This window comes from Myotis myotis, unplaced genomic scaffold, assembly GCF_014108235.1.
Source record: "Myotis myotis isolate mMyoMyo1 unplaced genomic scaffold, mMyoMyo1.p scaffold_m19_p_3, whole genome shotgun sequence".
Taxonomy (NCBI): domain Eukaryota; kingdom Metazoa; phylum Chordata; class Mammalia; order Chiroptera; family Vespertilionidae; genus Myotis; species Myotis myotis.
In genome coordinates this window covers 99,819,795-99,831,844 of record NW_023416335.1, presented here as the reverse complement: position 1 = coordinate 99,831,844, position 12,050 = coordinate 99,819,795, and the positions used below count along the sequence as shown (strand labels likewise).

Genomic DNA, 12,050 nt, shown 5'->3' with positions numbered 1-12,050 from the left:
AAATGTTAAGAAAGCTACTGAAAAGTCTTGATTCAATTTCTTTGGTTTTTCTTGCTATTTTGGTTTTTAGTTATAAAATTAATTCATTTAAACTAATTTTAAAAAGATCACCTGATTTTTTAAAATTATCATAACAATTTTCATTCTAGCAGTGGGAAAAGAACATACTTAATGTAACTCTTAACCCAGAAATACAACCATTTTAGAGAAAAGGAATACTCTTGCATTTTAAAACATGTTAGCTTTAAATTTTTTAAAAATATATATTCTATTGATTTTTTGCAGAGAGGAAGGAAGAGGGATAGAGAGTTAGAAACATCGATGAGAGCGAAACATCGATCAGCTGCCTCTTGCACACCCCCTACTGGTGTGCAACCAAGGTATATGCCATTGACTGGAATCAAACCTGGGACCCTTCAGTCCGCAGGTCGATGCTCTATCCACTGAGCCAAACCGGCTAGGGCTAACCTTAAATTTTTAAATAAATGTTTATAGCTTTAATAAAGTATAGTTTACATACCATAACATTTACTCATTTTAAGTGTCCTATTCAATGATTTCAATAAATGTGCAGAGTTGTGCAGCTATCACCACAACCCAGCATTAAGACACTTTCACTACAAAGTACCTTCATGTCTATTTACAGTCATTCCCCACAACTGCTCTCAGCCTGGCAACAACTGATCTGCTTTTGAATTGCATTAATTATTTTATTTTTTAAATTTATCTTTATTGTTGAAAGTATTACAGAATTGCATTAACTTTTAAGTGTTGCTCACAACTTTCTGTGTACATTTATGGACAAGAGTCTTTTCTATGTCTAAAGTCATATGTATAATTACTAAGTATCTCATTCTTTAACCTTTACTGTGATCGTCATCCTCTCCTGCTCAGTGTGAACATCACTGGGTTTCACTGAAGTTTCATAAGTAATTTAGAGCAGAGAATGTTATGCAGCCAGTTTTAGCGCAGTGAACATATTACTATCTTTGCACTCTTTGCACATATGGTATTTCTGAATTCATTCCAAACTTAGGCAACAAAGAGGAAAAACATTTACTGTTCATGCAGAATGGAATAATAACTGTTGTCCTCTAATGCCCTAGGGCTGCTCATCAGATGCCTGTCACTCCTGCTTTCTCCATGCTCCATTTGGGGGCACTTTTTCTTTATAGTCCAAAATATTATTTTTTTTAAATCTTTACTGTTGAAAATATTGCATATTTCCCCCTCTGTATCCCCATTGACCCTTCTAACATGCCCCTGCCCCAGACCCTCACCACCCTATTGTCTGAGCCCTTGGATTATGCATATATGCATACAAGTTCTTTGGTTGATCTCTTCTCTTCTACCTACTAACCCTCCAGTCTATTCCATGCTTCTATGACTCTGGATCTATTTTGTTGATCAATTTATTTTGCTCATTAGATTTCCATATGAGTGAGATCATGTGAGACCTGTCTTTCTCTGATTGGCTTATTTCTCCTAGCCTAGTACTCTCCATGCTATCTCAAAGGGTAAAAGATTCTTCTTTTTTAAAGCTGCATAGTATTCCATGGTGTAAATGTACCACAGCTTTTTTTTATCCACTCATCTACTGATGAGCACTTGGGCTGTTTCTAGATCTTAGCTATGAACAGAGGGGTACATACATTCTTTCTGATGTGTTTCGGTTTTCTTAGGATATATTCCTAGAATTGGGATCACGGGGTCAAATGGCAGTTCCATATGTAATTTTTGAGGAAACTCCATAGTGTTTCCCATAATGGCTGCACCAGTCTGCATTCCCACCAGCAGTGTGCTAGAGTTCCCTTTCTCCGCATCTTGCCAGCACTTGTCTTTGTTGGTTTGTTGAAGGTAGCCATTCTGAGATGTGTGAGGTGATACCTCATTGTCATTTTAATTTGCATCTCCCTGATAATAACTGACTTTGAGCATTTTTTCATGTCTCTTGACCATCTGTATGTCCCCTTTAGAGAACTGTCTATTTATGCCATTTGTCCATTTTTTAATTGGGTTGTTTGTCTTCCTTTTCTTAAGTTGTAGGAGTTCCCTATCTTTTTTAGATATTAATGCTTTATCAGTTCTAACATTGTCAAATATGTTCTGCCATAAGTGGGCCCTTTTTCATTTTGTTGATGGTTTCTTTTGCTGTGAAGAAGCTTTTTATTTTGATGTAGTCCCATTTGTTTAGTTTCCTTTACCCTAAGAGATCTATTGGTAAACATATTGTTATGAGAGATGTCTGAGATTTTTCTGCCTACAGTTTCTTCTAGGATTTTTATGGATTCCCTGTCTACATTTAATTCTTTTATTCATTTTGAGTTTATTCTTGTGTATGATGTAAATTGGTGGTCTAGTTTCACTTTTTTTGCATGTGTCTATCCAATTTTCCCAACACCATTTATTGAAGAGACTGTTTTGACTCCTTTTTGATAAATACTAATTGAGTATAATGGCTTGGGTTAATTTCTGAGGACCCTGTTCTGTTCCATTGATGTGTATGTCTGTTCTTATGCCAGTAGCAGACTGTTTTGATTATAGTGGTTTTGTGGTATTACTTGATATCTGGTATTGTGATTCCTCCAACTTTGTTCTTCTTCCTCAAGATTGCTGCTGCAATTCAAGGTCTTTTTTGGTTCCATATACATTTTTGGAGTATTTTTCTAGTTCTGTGAAATATGCTATTGGTAATTTAATAGGTATTGCATTGAATGTAATGAAGTGAAACCATCAACACCAATCTTTCAGAAAATTGATTTTTCGATTATAAAAATACCATCTATTTCTGGGTGTTAATTTTGTAATCTGGTACATTGCCGAAATTATTTATTAAATCTAGTATAGTTCTTTGGTGGAGTCTTTTGGGTTTTCGTGTACAATATTATGTGTTCTATGAATAATAAGAGATTTATTACTTCTTCCCTTCTAATTTTGATGCCTTTTATGTTTTATTCTTGTTTAACTGCTGTGACTAGCACTACCAGTACTATTTTGAATAAGAGTGGTGAAAGTGGATATCCCTGTCTTGTTCCTGTTCATAGAGGAAATGGTTTTAGTTTTTGCCCATTGAGTTTGATGCTGGCTGTAAGTTTGTCAAAAGTGGCTTTTATTATGATGATATATGAACCCTTTAATCCCACTTTGGTGAGAGTTTTTATTATTATTATTATTTGATTGTTTAAAGTATTGCATATGTCTCCTTTCCTCCGACTGACCCCACCACACCATTTTCGCACCCCTGGAAAAAACCCCCAGAGCCCCCAGTGTCTGTATCCATTGGTTTTGCTATGCATGCATACAAGTCCTTTGGTTGATCTCTTACTCCCCTCCCCTGCCTTCTCTCTGAGGTTGGACAGTCTGATCAGTGTTTCTTAGTCTCCAGATCTATTTTTGTTCATCAGTTTATGTTGTTTATTATATCGCACATATGAGTGAGATCATGTGATATTTATCTTTCTCTGACTGGCTTATTTTTCTTTGCACAATGCTCTCCAGGTCCATCCATGCTGTTGCAAATGGTAAAAGTTCCTTCTTTTTTATAGCGGCGTGGTATTCCATTGTGTAAATGTACCACAGGTTTTTAATCCACTCATCTACTGATGGGCACTTAGGCTGCTTCCAAATCATAGCTTGTATAAATTGTGCTGCTATGAACATAGGGGTACATATATCCTTTCTGATTGGTGTTTCTGGTTTCTTGGGATATATTCCCAGAACTGGGATCACAGGGTCAAATGGGAGTTCCATTTTTAATTTTTGAGGAATCTCCATACTATTCTCCACAGTGGCTGCACCAGTCTGCATTCCCACCAGCAGTGCAAGAGGGTTTCTTTTTCTCTGCATCCTTGCCAGCACTTGTCATTTGTTGATTTGTTGATGGTAGCGATTCTGACAGGTGTGAGATGATACCGCATTGTCATTTTGATTTGCATCTCTTCGGATTATTAGTGACTTTGAGCATGTTTTCATATGCCTCTTGGCCTCTGTATGTTTTCTTTTGAAAAGTGTCTACTTAAGTCCTCTGCCCACTTTTTTATTAGAATGTTTATCTACCTTTTGTCAAGTAGTATGAGTTCCCTGTAAATTTTAGAGATTAAACCCTTATCTGAGATAGCATTGGCAAGTATGTTCTCCCATGCAGTGGGCTTTCTTGTTGTTTTGTTGATGGTTTCTTTTTCTGTGCGGAAGCTTTTTATTTTGATGTAGTCCCATTTGTTTATTTTCTCCTTAGTTTCCATTGCCCTAGGAGCTGTATCGGTAAAGATATTGCTACGACATATTAGTATGTCTGATATTTTGCTGCCTATGGAGTCTTCTAAGATTTTTATGGTTTCCCATCTTACATTTAAGTCCTTTAACCATTTTGAGTTTATTTTTGTATATAGTGTAAGTTGGTGATCTAGTTTCATTTTTTTTTGCAAGTATCTGACCAATTTTCCCAGCACCATCTATTGAAGAGACTGTCTTGACTCCATTGTATGCTCTTGCCTCCTTTGTCAAATATTGATTGAGCATAATGGCTTGGGTCAACTTCTGGGTTCTCTGTTCTTTTCCATTGGTCTATATGTCTGTTCTTGTGCTAGTACCAGGCAGTTTTGAGAACAGTGGCTTTGTAATATAGCCTGATATCTGATATTGTGATCCCTCCAACTTTGTTCTTCTTTCTCAAGATTGGTGTGGCTATTTGGAGTCTTTTTTTTTTATTCCAGATGAATTTTTGTATAGTTTGTTCTAGATCTGTGAAATATGCCGTTGGTATTTTAATGGATGTTGCATTGAATCTATAAATTGCTTTGGGTAGTATGGACATTTTAATGATGTTGATTCTACCAATCCATGAACACGGTATGTTCTTCCATTTGTTTATGTCTTCCTCTATCTCTTTTTTCAATGTCCTGTAGTTTTCCGAGTGCAGGTCTTTTGCCTCCTTAGTTAAGTTTATTCTTAGGTATCTTAATTTTTTTGGTGCAGTGGTAAACGGGATTGTTTTTTTAGTTTCTCTTTCTGTTAGTTCATTATTCTAATATATAAAAAGCCAGTGGCCGTCATGACCTAAATGACAGGATGGACAACTGAACAGCAGGCTCCATTGATCAGGGGATGTCTAACAGGGGAACCAGGGTCCCTCAGGCTCTAATGAATCTGTGGCAGCATCAACTGGTGAGCAGGAGGGCAGAAGGCAGACCACTTGGTTACTCCCCTGGCCCACAGGCTCCCATTAGTCAGGGGATAGCTAACAGGGAAACCGGGGTCCCTCAGGCTCTGATGAATCCGTGGCAGCAGCCACTGGTGAGCGGGCAGGCGGAAGGCAGACTGCTTGGTCCTTCCTCCCGGCCCTCAGACTCCAATCAATCAGTGGTGGAGGCAGGGTGGAACTGGGGACTGGCTCCCTTAGTAGTCTTGCAGGTTCAATCTCCAGAGGACAGGCCAGGCACCAATGGACCATCACTGCCGGCACAATCCCGACAGCACTGCAGGCCTCCTGGAACTCAGCCTCTGGCACTGCAGCTGCTTCTTCTCCCTAGACACTCCATCCTTTCAAGGATGAAAGGATACTGCCAGCAGCACCAGGGGTGACCAGCTGTGACTGCTCTCCCCGTGCTTCCTCCAGGTCACTCGAGCCAGGCCCCTGCCCTCCTTGGTCCAAAAGAATCATGAGCACTGCACACAGAAGGAATGTAGTAAAAAAACAAAAACTGATGACCAAGAGAATGCTGCAGTCAATGTCTGGAGTCCGGCTCAGGAGAACGGAGAGAAGGGAGAATTACATAAGTTGGCCGATGCCAAGATATTTCTGAGTCACTGCCTGGCGTGTGACAGTTGTGTGACCGCAGAGGAAGGAGTCCAAGTTTCTCAACAGAACACCAAGGACTTCTTCCATGTTCTGAACCTTAATAAGAAAAGTGATACCTCACAGGACAAGGTGCTGGCAGTGTCCGTGTGTCCTCAATCTCTGCCTTATTTTGCTGTCACTGATGCATCCAGAAGGCTCTGCAGCTTCCTCAAAAGCCTTGAGGCGTACTGTCTTTGATATGAAGATAGCTGCAGACTCAGCATCTTGGAGAGTCAGAAGGAATTTGTGCATCGGTACTGCCAGCACCGTGAGGAAGAGCCCTGGCTACCCATGCTGACCTCCACCTGTCCCGGCTGGGTCCGATATGCAGAGCGTGTGCTGGATCATCCCATCACCCCCCCCCCCCCCCCCCCCGGCAACTTCTGTACAGCCAAGTCTCCCCAGCAGATCATGAGCTCTCTGGTGAAAGATTACTTCACCAGATGGCAGAATCTGTCCCCAGATAAGATTTTCCACATCATTGTGGCCCGTGTTATGACAAGAAACTGGAGGCCCTTTGAGAAGATGTTCCCACAGCTTTGCATGTTCCCAGGGTACTTACTGTGTGTTAACCTCAGGTGAAATTGTCCAGATAATGGAGCAAAGTGACCTTGCCTTGAACAACGCCGCCCTGGACACTCTGGAGACGTGAAGGAAAAGGTGAGGGTCCACAAGGATGCCAGCTCTGACAGGTACCTGGCACACATCTTCAGGCATATGGCCAAGGAGCTGTTCAACAAGGACGTGGGGGTGCTCACCTACTGCACCCTGAGGAACAAAGAATTCCAGGAGGTCACCCTTGAAAAGGGCGTAGAGGCTTTGCTACGCTTTAAGTCTGCTTACGGCTTTCAGAACATCCAAAAGTGGTCCTGAAGCTGTAGAGGGGCAAGTTCCCCTGCCACTTCATGGAGGTCCTGGCCTAAGCCAGGGATGCCTAAGCTGCAGGGGTCAGGCCCAGGTGAGGACGGGCATACAGACATGACACTGCTGTGGCAGATGGAAGGCATCTACGCTGCCATACCGGTGTGGCCCGGGGAGACCAGCGCCCATGTGCAGGAGCTATACCAGGAGTGGCTGGGGGCGACTCCCCCTGGGCCCAGGGGACCCTGCACACTTCCTAGCAGGGCCCAGGGCCCAAGGCAGCCTGCTAGGACATCAAGTGGTAACGGTCCAGCAGACGCCCGGTCTGCAGGCTGCCTGAGGAGGGATGTCAGACATGTGAAGGAACGGCTTAGCATCTCTGTCATCGCTTTGGTTTTCAGAATTCCCTGCTCCCCATCTGTTGGCTCCCTCCCTCTGAGGGGTGCTGTCAACGTCACATGGGTATAACTGGAATATTGTATCTTGAGAGGATTGCCCCTTTTATCTGATGATGAAAATATCCCAAAGAACAAGAATGGAGACAGACTACTGTCCTTTAGACTTAATAAAACCCCAGAAGTGTCCTGTGAAGAGCTGAGATTTGGTTCTGTCCACGCACCTCAGAGAGATTGGATGAGGAAATAGCCTGGCTTGGCCCTTATTTTACCCACTTATGTTACTCTTGAAGGTGTCCTTGACACAATGTGAATGAACTGCCACTTTTTGGAATAGGGGCTCATATCAAAGTCTGCATTCCCAACTTTTCTTGAAACAGATCTGTGTTCTGCAGCTGTGGCCATCGTCCTAAGATCAGGTCCTGTCGCTGGGAATCAAGGGGCACTGGAGTGGAGGCCCACCCCATCTCCCCTGCCCTTTTACATTCAGGGATTGAGCTGAACTCACTTTGGGGGATGCATGGCAAGGGTGACAGGTGTCACAGATGGAAGGATGTAGAATGGAGAGGCAGGCACCCTGCTCAGTCCCTCCCTGGGTGGGGTCAGGCAGATGAAGGCTGGCCAGCCTGCCCCACAATTTGGTGAGATAGTGTCCTCTGTGTCCACCTCTCACCCAGTGGGCCTGGCAACTCCCCTCAGCTCCGGGCAGCCCTCTGCATTCCATGACAGCATGCTCTGCCCTCACATGCTGCTCTCCCTAAATGAAAAGGAAGAGAGCAGTTGGCCCACAGACAACTACACAGAAAGATAAGGTTCACATCTGGTGAGCACAGTGGCGGTGGCAAGAGCCTCTCATGCCTCTGTGGCAATGCTAAGGAGCAGCGTGCTGAGTGGTAAAAAGCAGCGAGCAGGTGGGCTGTACGGAGCAAGGGGTCCCATGGGGAACGGGCCTAAGCCGGCAGGCGGACATCCCCTGAGGGGTCCTGGGCTGAGTGAATGAATTTTGTGCACCAGGCCTCTAGTTGGTGTATAAAAAAGCCATAGATTTCTGGGTGTTAATATTGCTACATTGCCAAATTCATTTATTAAGTCTAATAGTTTATTGGTGGAATCTTTAAGGTTTTCTATGTACAGTATCATGTCATCTGTGAATAATGACAGTTTTATTTCTTCTTTTCCAATTTGGATGCCTTTTATTTCTTTTTCGTGTCTGATCGCTGTGGCTAGCACTTCCAGTTCTATGTTGAGTAGGAGTTGTGAGAATGGGCATCCCTGTCTTGTTCTTGCTCCTAGGGGAAATGGTTTTAGTTTTTGCCCATTGAGTATGATGTTGGCTGTAGGTTTGTCATACAGGCCTTTTATTATGTTGAGGTATTATTCCTCTATTCCCAATTTGCTAAGAGTTTTTATCAAGAAAGGGTTTTGGATTTTGTCAGATGCTTTTTCTTCATCGATTGATATGGTTATGTGATTTTTGTCTCTCAATTTGTGTATGTGATGTATCACATTTATTGATTTGCAGATATTGTACCATCCTTGCATCCCTGGAATAAATCCCACTTGGTCACGGTGTACATCTTTCTAATGTAATGTTGGATCCAATTTGCTAGAATTTTGTTGAGGATTTTACATTCTATGCTCATCAGGGATATTGGCCTGCAGTTCTCTTTCTTTGTGGTGTCTTTGTCTGTGTCTGGTTTTGTTATTAGGGTAATGCTGGCTTCATGGAAAGAGATTGGAAGTGTTCCTTCCTCTTGAGTCTCCTGAATTTTTGGAATAGTCTATGAGGAGTATAGGTTTTAGTGTTTCTTTGAATGTTTGGTAGAACTCCCCTTTAAATCTGTCTGGACAGGGCTTTTGTTTGATGGAAGATTTTTGATTACTGCTTCAGTTTCATCATAGTTATTGGCCTATTCAGGTTTTTTATTTTTTTAGTTTTCCTGATTGAGTTTTGGAAGCTTGTATATTTCTAAGAATATGTCCATTTTGTGTAGGTTGTCCAGTTTGTTGGAGTAGAGTTGTTTGTAGTATTTTTTTTTTTTTTTACTATCCTTGTATTTCTGTGGGGTCTGTTGTTACTTCACCTCTTTCATTTCTGATTTTGCTTATTTGGGTCCTCTCTTTTGTTTCTTGGTGAGCCTGGCTAGAGGTTCATAAATCTTGTTTATCCTTTCAAGGAACCAGCTCTTGGTTTTATTGATCTTTTGTATTTTTTTTTTGTCTCTATGTCATTTGTTTCCACTATGATCTTTATTATTTCCTTCCTTCTGTTTACTCCAGGCTTTTCTTGTTGCTATCTTTCTAATTCTTTAAATTGTAGGGTTAGATAATTTATTACCAGTTATTCTTGTTTTTTTGAGGTAGGCCTGTAGAGCTATGAATTTCCCTCTCAGGACTGCTTTCACTGTGTCCCATAGATTTCGGATTGTTGTGTTTTCATTGTCATTCATTTCCAGGATGTTTTTAATTTCTTCTTTGTTCTCTTTGGTAACCCAATTATTGTTTAATAGCATGCTATTTAGCCTTCAAGTGTTTGATTTTTTTAATTGCTTTTATTATAGTTGATTTCAAAGTTTATGCCATTGTGATCTGAGAGGATGCTTGATATGATTTCTATCTTCTTGAATTTGAAGAGACTTTTCCTGTATCCCAATATGTGGTTTATCTTTTAAAATGTCCCATGTGCACTTGAGAAGAATGTATATTTTGTAGCTTTGGGGTGAAATGTTCTGAAGATGTCTATTAATTCTATCTGATCTAGTGAGTCATTTAGAATTGATGTGCCTTTGCTGGTTTTTTGTTTAGAGGATTTATCCAGTGGTGTCAGTGGGGTATTAAAGTCCCGTACTATGACTGTATTTCTGTTGATCTCTCCCTTGATATCTTCCAGGAGTTCTTTTTATGTATCTGAGTGCTCCTGTATTTGGTGCATATATGTTTACCAGAGTTATATCCTCTTGTTGAATTTCTCCCTTTAGTATTATGAAGTGGCCTTCCTTATCTCTAGTTATGGCCTTCACTTTGAGGTTTATTTTGTCAGATATATGTATTGCTACCCCAGCTTTTTTTTTTTTTTTCATTTCCATTCACCTGAAAAATTTTTTTCCATCCCTTTACTACCAGTCTGTGTGAGTCTTTTGTTCTCAGGTGGGTCTCTTATAGGCAGAAGATATATGGGTCATGTTTTCTTATCCATTCAGCTACCCTATGTCTTTGGATTGGAGCATTCAATCCATTCACGTTTAAGGCTATTATTGGTAGGAACTTGTTTGTCACCATTTTTATTTTTTATGTCTGTGTTCCTTCTTCCCTTCTTATTTCTTCTTTTTACAACAGTCCCCTTAGTGTTTCTTGCATTTGTGGCTTGGTGGTAATAAACTCCCTTTGGCCTTTTTTGTTTATGAAGCTCCTTATTTCACCTTCAATTTTGAATGATATTTTTGCTGGATATAGTATTCTTGGATTCAGTCCCTTGCTTTGCATGACTTTGTATATTTCATTCCATTCCCTTCTGGCCTGATGTGTTTCTGTTGAGAAATCAGTTGATAGTCTAATGGGAGATCTCTTATAGGTAACTTTCTGTCCCTCTCTGGCTGCCTTTAAGATTCTTACTTTGTCATTGGTGTTTGCCAATTTAATTATGATGAGTCTTGGTGTCGGTCTTTTTTGGGTTCATCTTGTTTGAGACTGTGTGCTTCTTGAACTCTTGTGAGTTTTTTCTTCCCAATATTAGGAAGTTATCTGTTATTATTTCTTCAAACAGGTTCTCTATTCCTTGCTCCACTTCCTATCCTTCTGGAACCCTGTTATGCAGATGTTGTTTCATTTCATGTTGTTCCAAAGCTCCCTTAGGCTCTCCTCCTATTTTTTAAGTTTTTTGTTTTTTGAGTTGCTGCTCTGCTTGGGTGTTTTTTTCCTACCTTGTCTTCTAGCTCACTGATGTGTACCTCAGCTTCTTCTAGTCTACTATTGATGCTTTGTATTGTGTTCTTTACTGTAGCTATGTCATTCTTCATTTCTCCTTGGTTCTTCATTTCCTCTTGATTCTTACACATATTGTTGAATTTGTCTTCCATCCTTTTCAGCACCCTTATGGCCATTGCTCTAAATTCTTTCTCTGGCGAATTGCTTGCCGCTATTTTGTTTACTTCCTTTTCTGGTGATCCCTCCTTTTCTCTCATATGGGGGCTCTTTCTTTGTCTTCACATTTTTGCTCCTCTCAGAGTGTCTGGTTATGTGGCTCACTCTCTACCACATTGACCAAAAGGCACAAAATACAACTCAAGAAGACACAACACAGAGGGAACAAATCACAAATATATTAATGACACCAATGACCCCAATAAAGATGACCGTCAGAGAAAAGAGAATTAGGGGAGAGAAAAGAGTGCAAAAATGATATTGAGAAAAGGAAAAAAAAAGTAAGATAGAAAAGAAGAAGAGGAAAAAAGAAGGGGAAAATATATATGGGGAGAAAACTCCACAAAACAAACAAATTAACCACAAAATGCAAACAAGAAACACCCAGAAAAAAAGGGAGGAACTGAATCTGAAGAGGCAGAGCTGATTTCCAGAAGGTAAGTTAAAGTAATTTAATGAATGGGGGAATGGCCATGGTTTAGTATAGAGGAGGTAGAAAGAGAATGATTGGATAAGAAGAAAAGTGAAAAACAAAACCATAAAAAATAAAAACTATAAAGTTTTAATAAATATTTTATTAATAAGTAAAAAATAAATAAATGATGAAAAAGGTTCCCCTTTCTTTAACCTATCTATACATATATTCATCTATTTTTGGAAAAGGAGAATAGAGGGAAAATAGGTTTGTGTTTGGTGACTGAAACTATTTAAGTAATTAGGAGAAGAAGAGAGCAAGTGAAGAGATGAAAAACAAAAGTGTAAAAAATTGTCTAGTGAAGAAAGAGAAAAGAGAAGGGTGCATGGACTTGGAGCAGGGG

General features: G+C 40.4%; 1 protein-coding gene and 1 pseudogene across 4 annotated transcripts in view; both read left to right on the top strand.

Annotated features, from left to right (window-relative positions):
* Positions 1–12,050, top strand: part of DCLK1 (doublecortin like kinase 1) — a 553,061-nt gene that overhangs the window by 52,786 nt on the left and 488,225 nt on the right. The gene's annotated exons all lie outside the window — the stretch shown is intronic.
* LOC118649672 lies at positions 5,269–6,957 on the top strand (annotated as a pseudogene).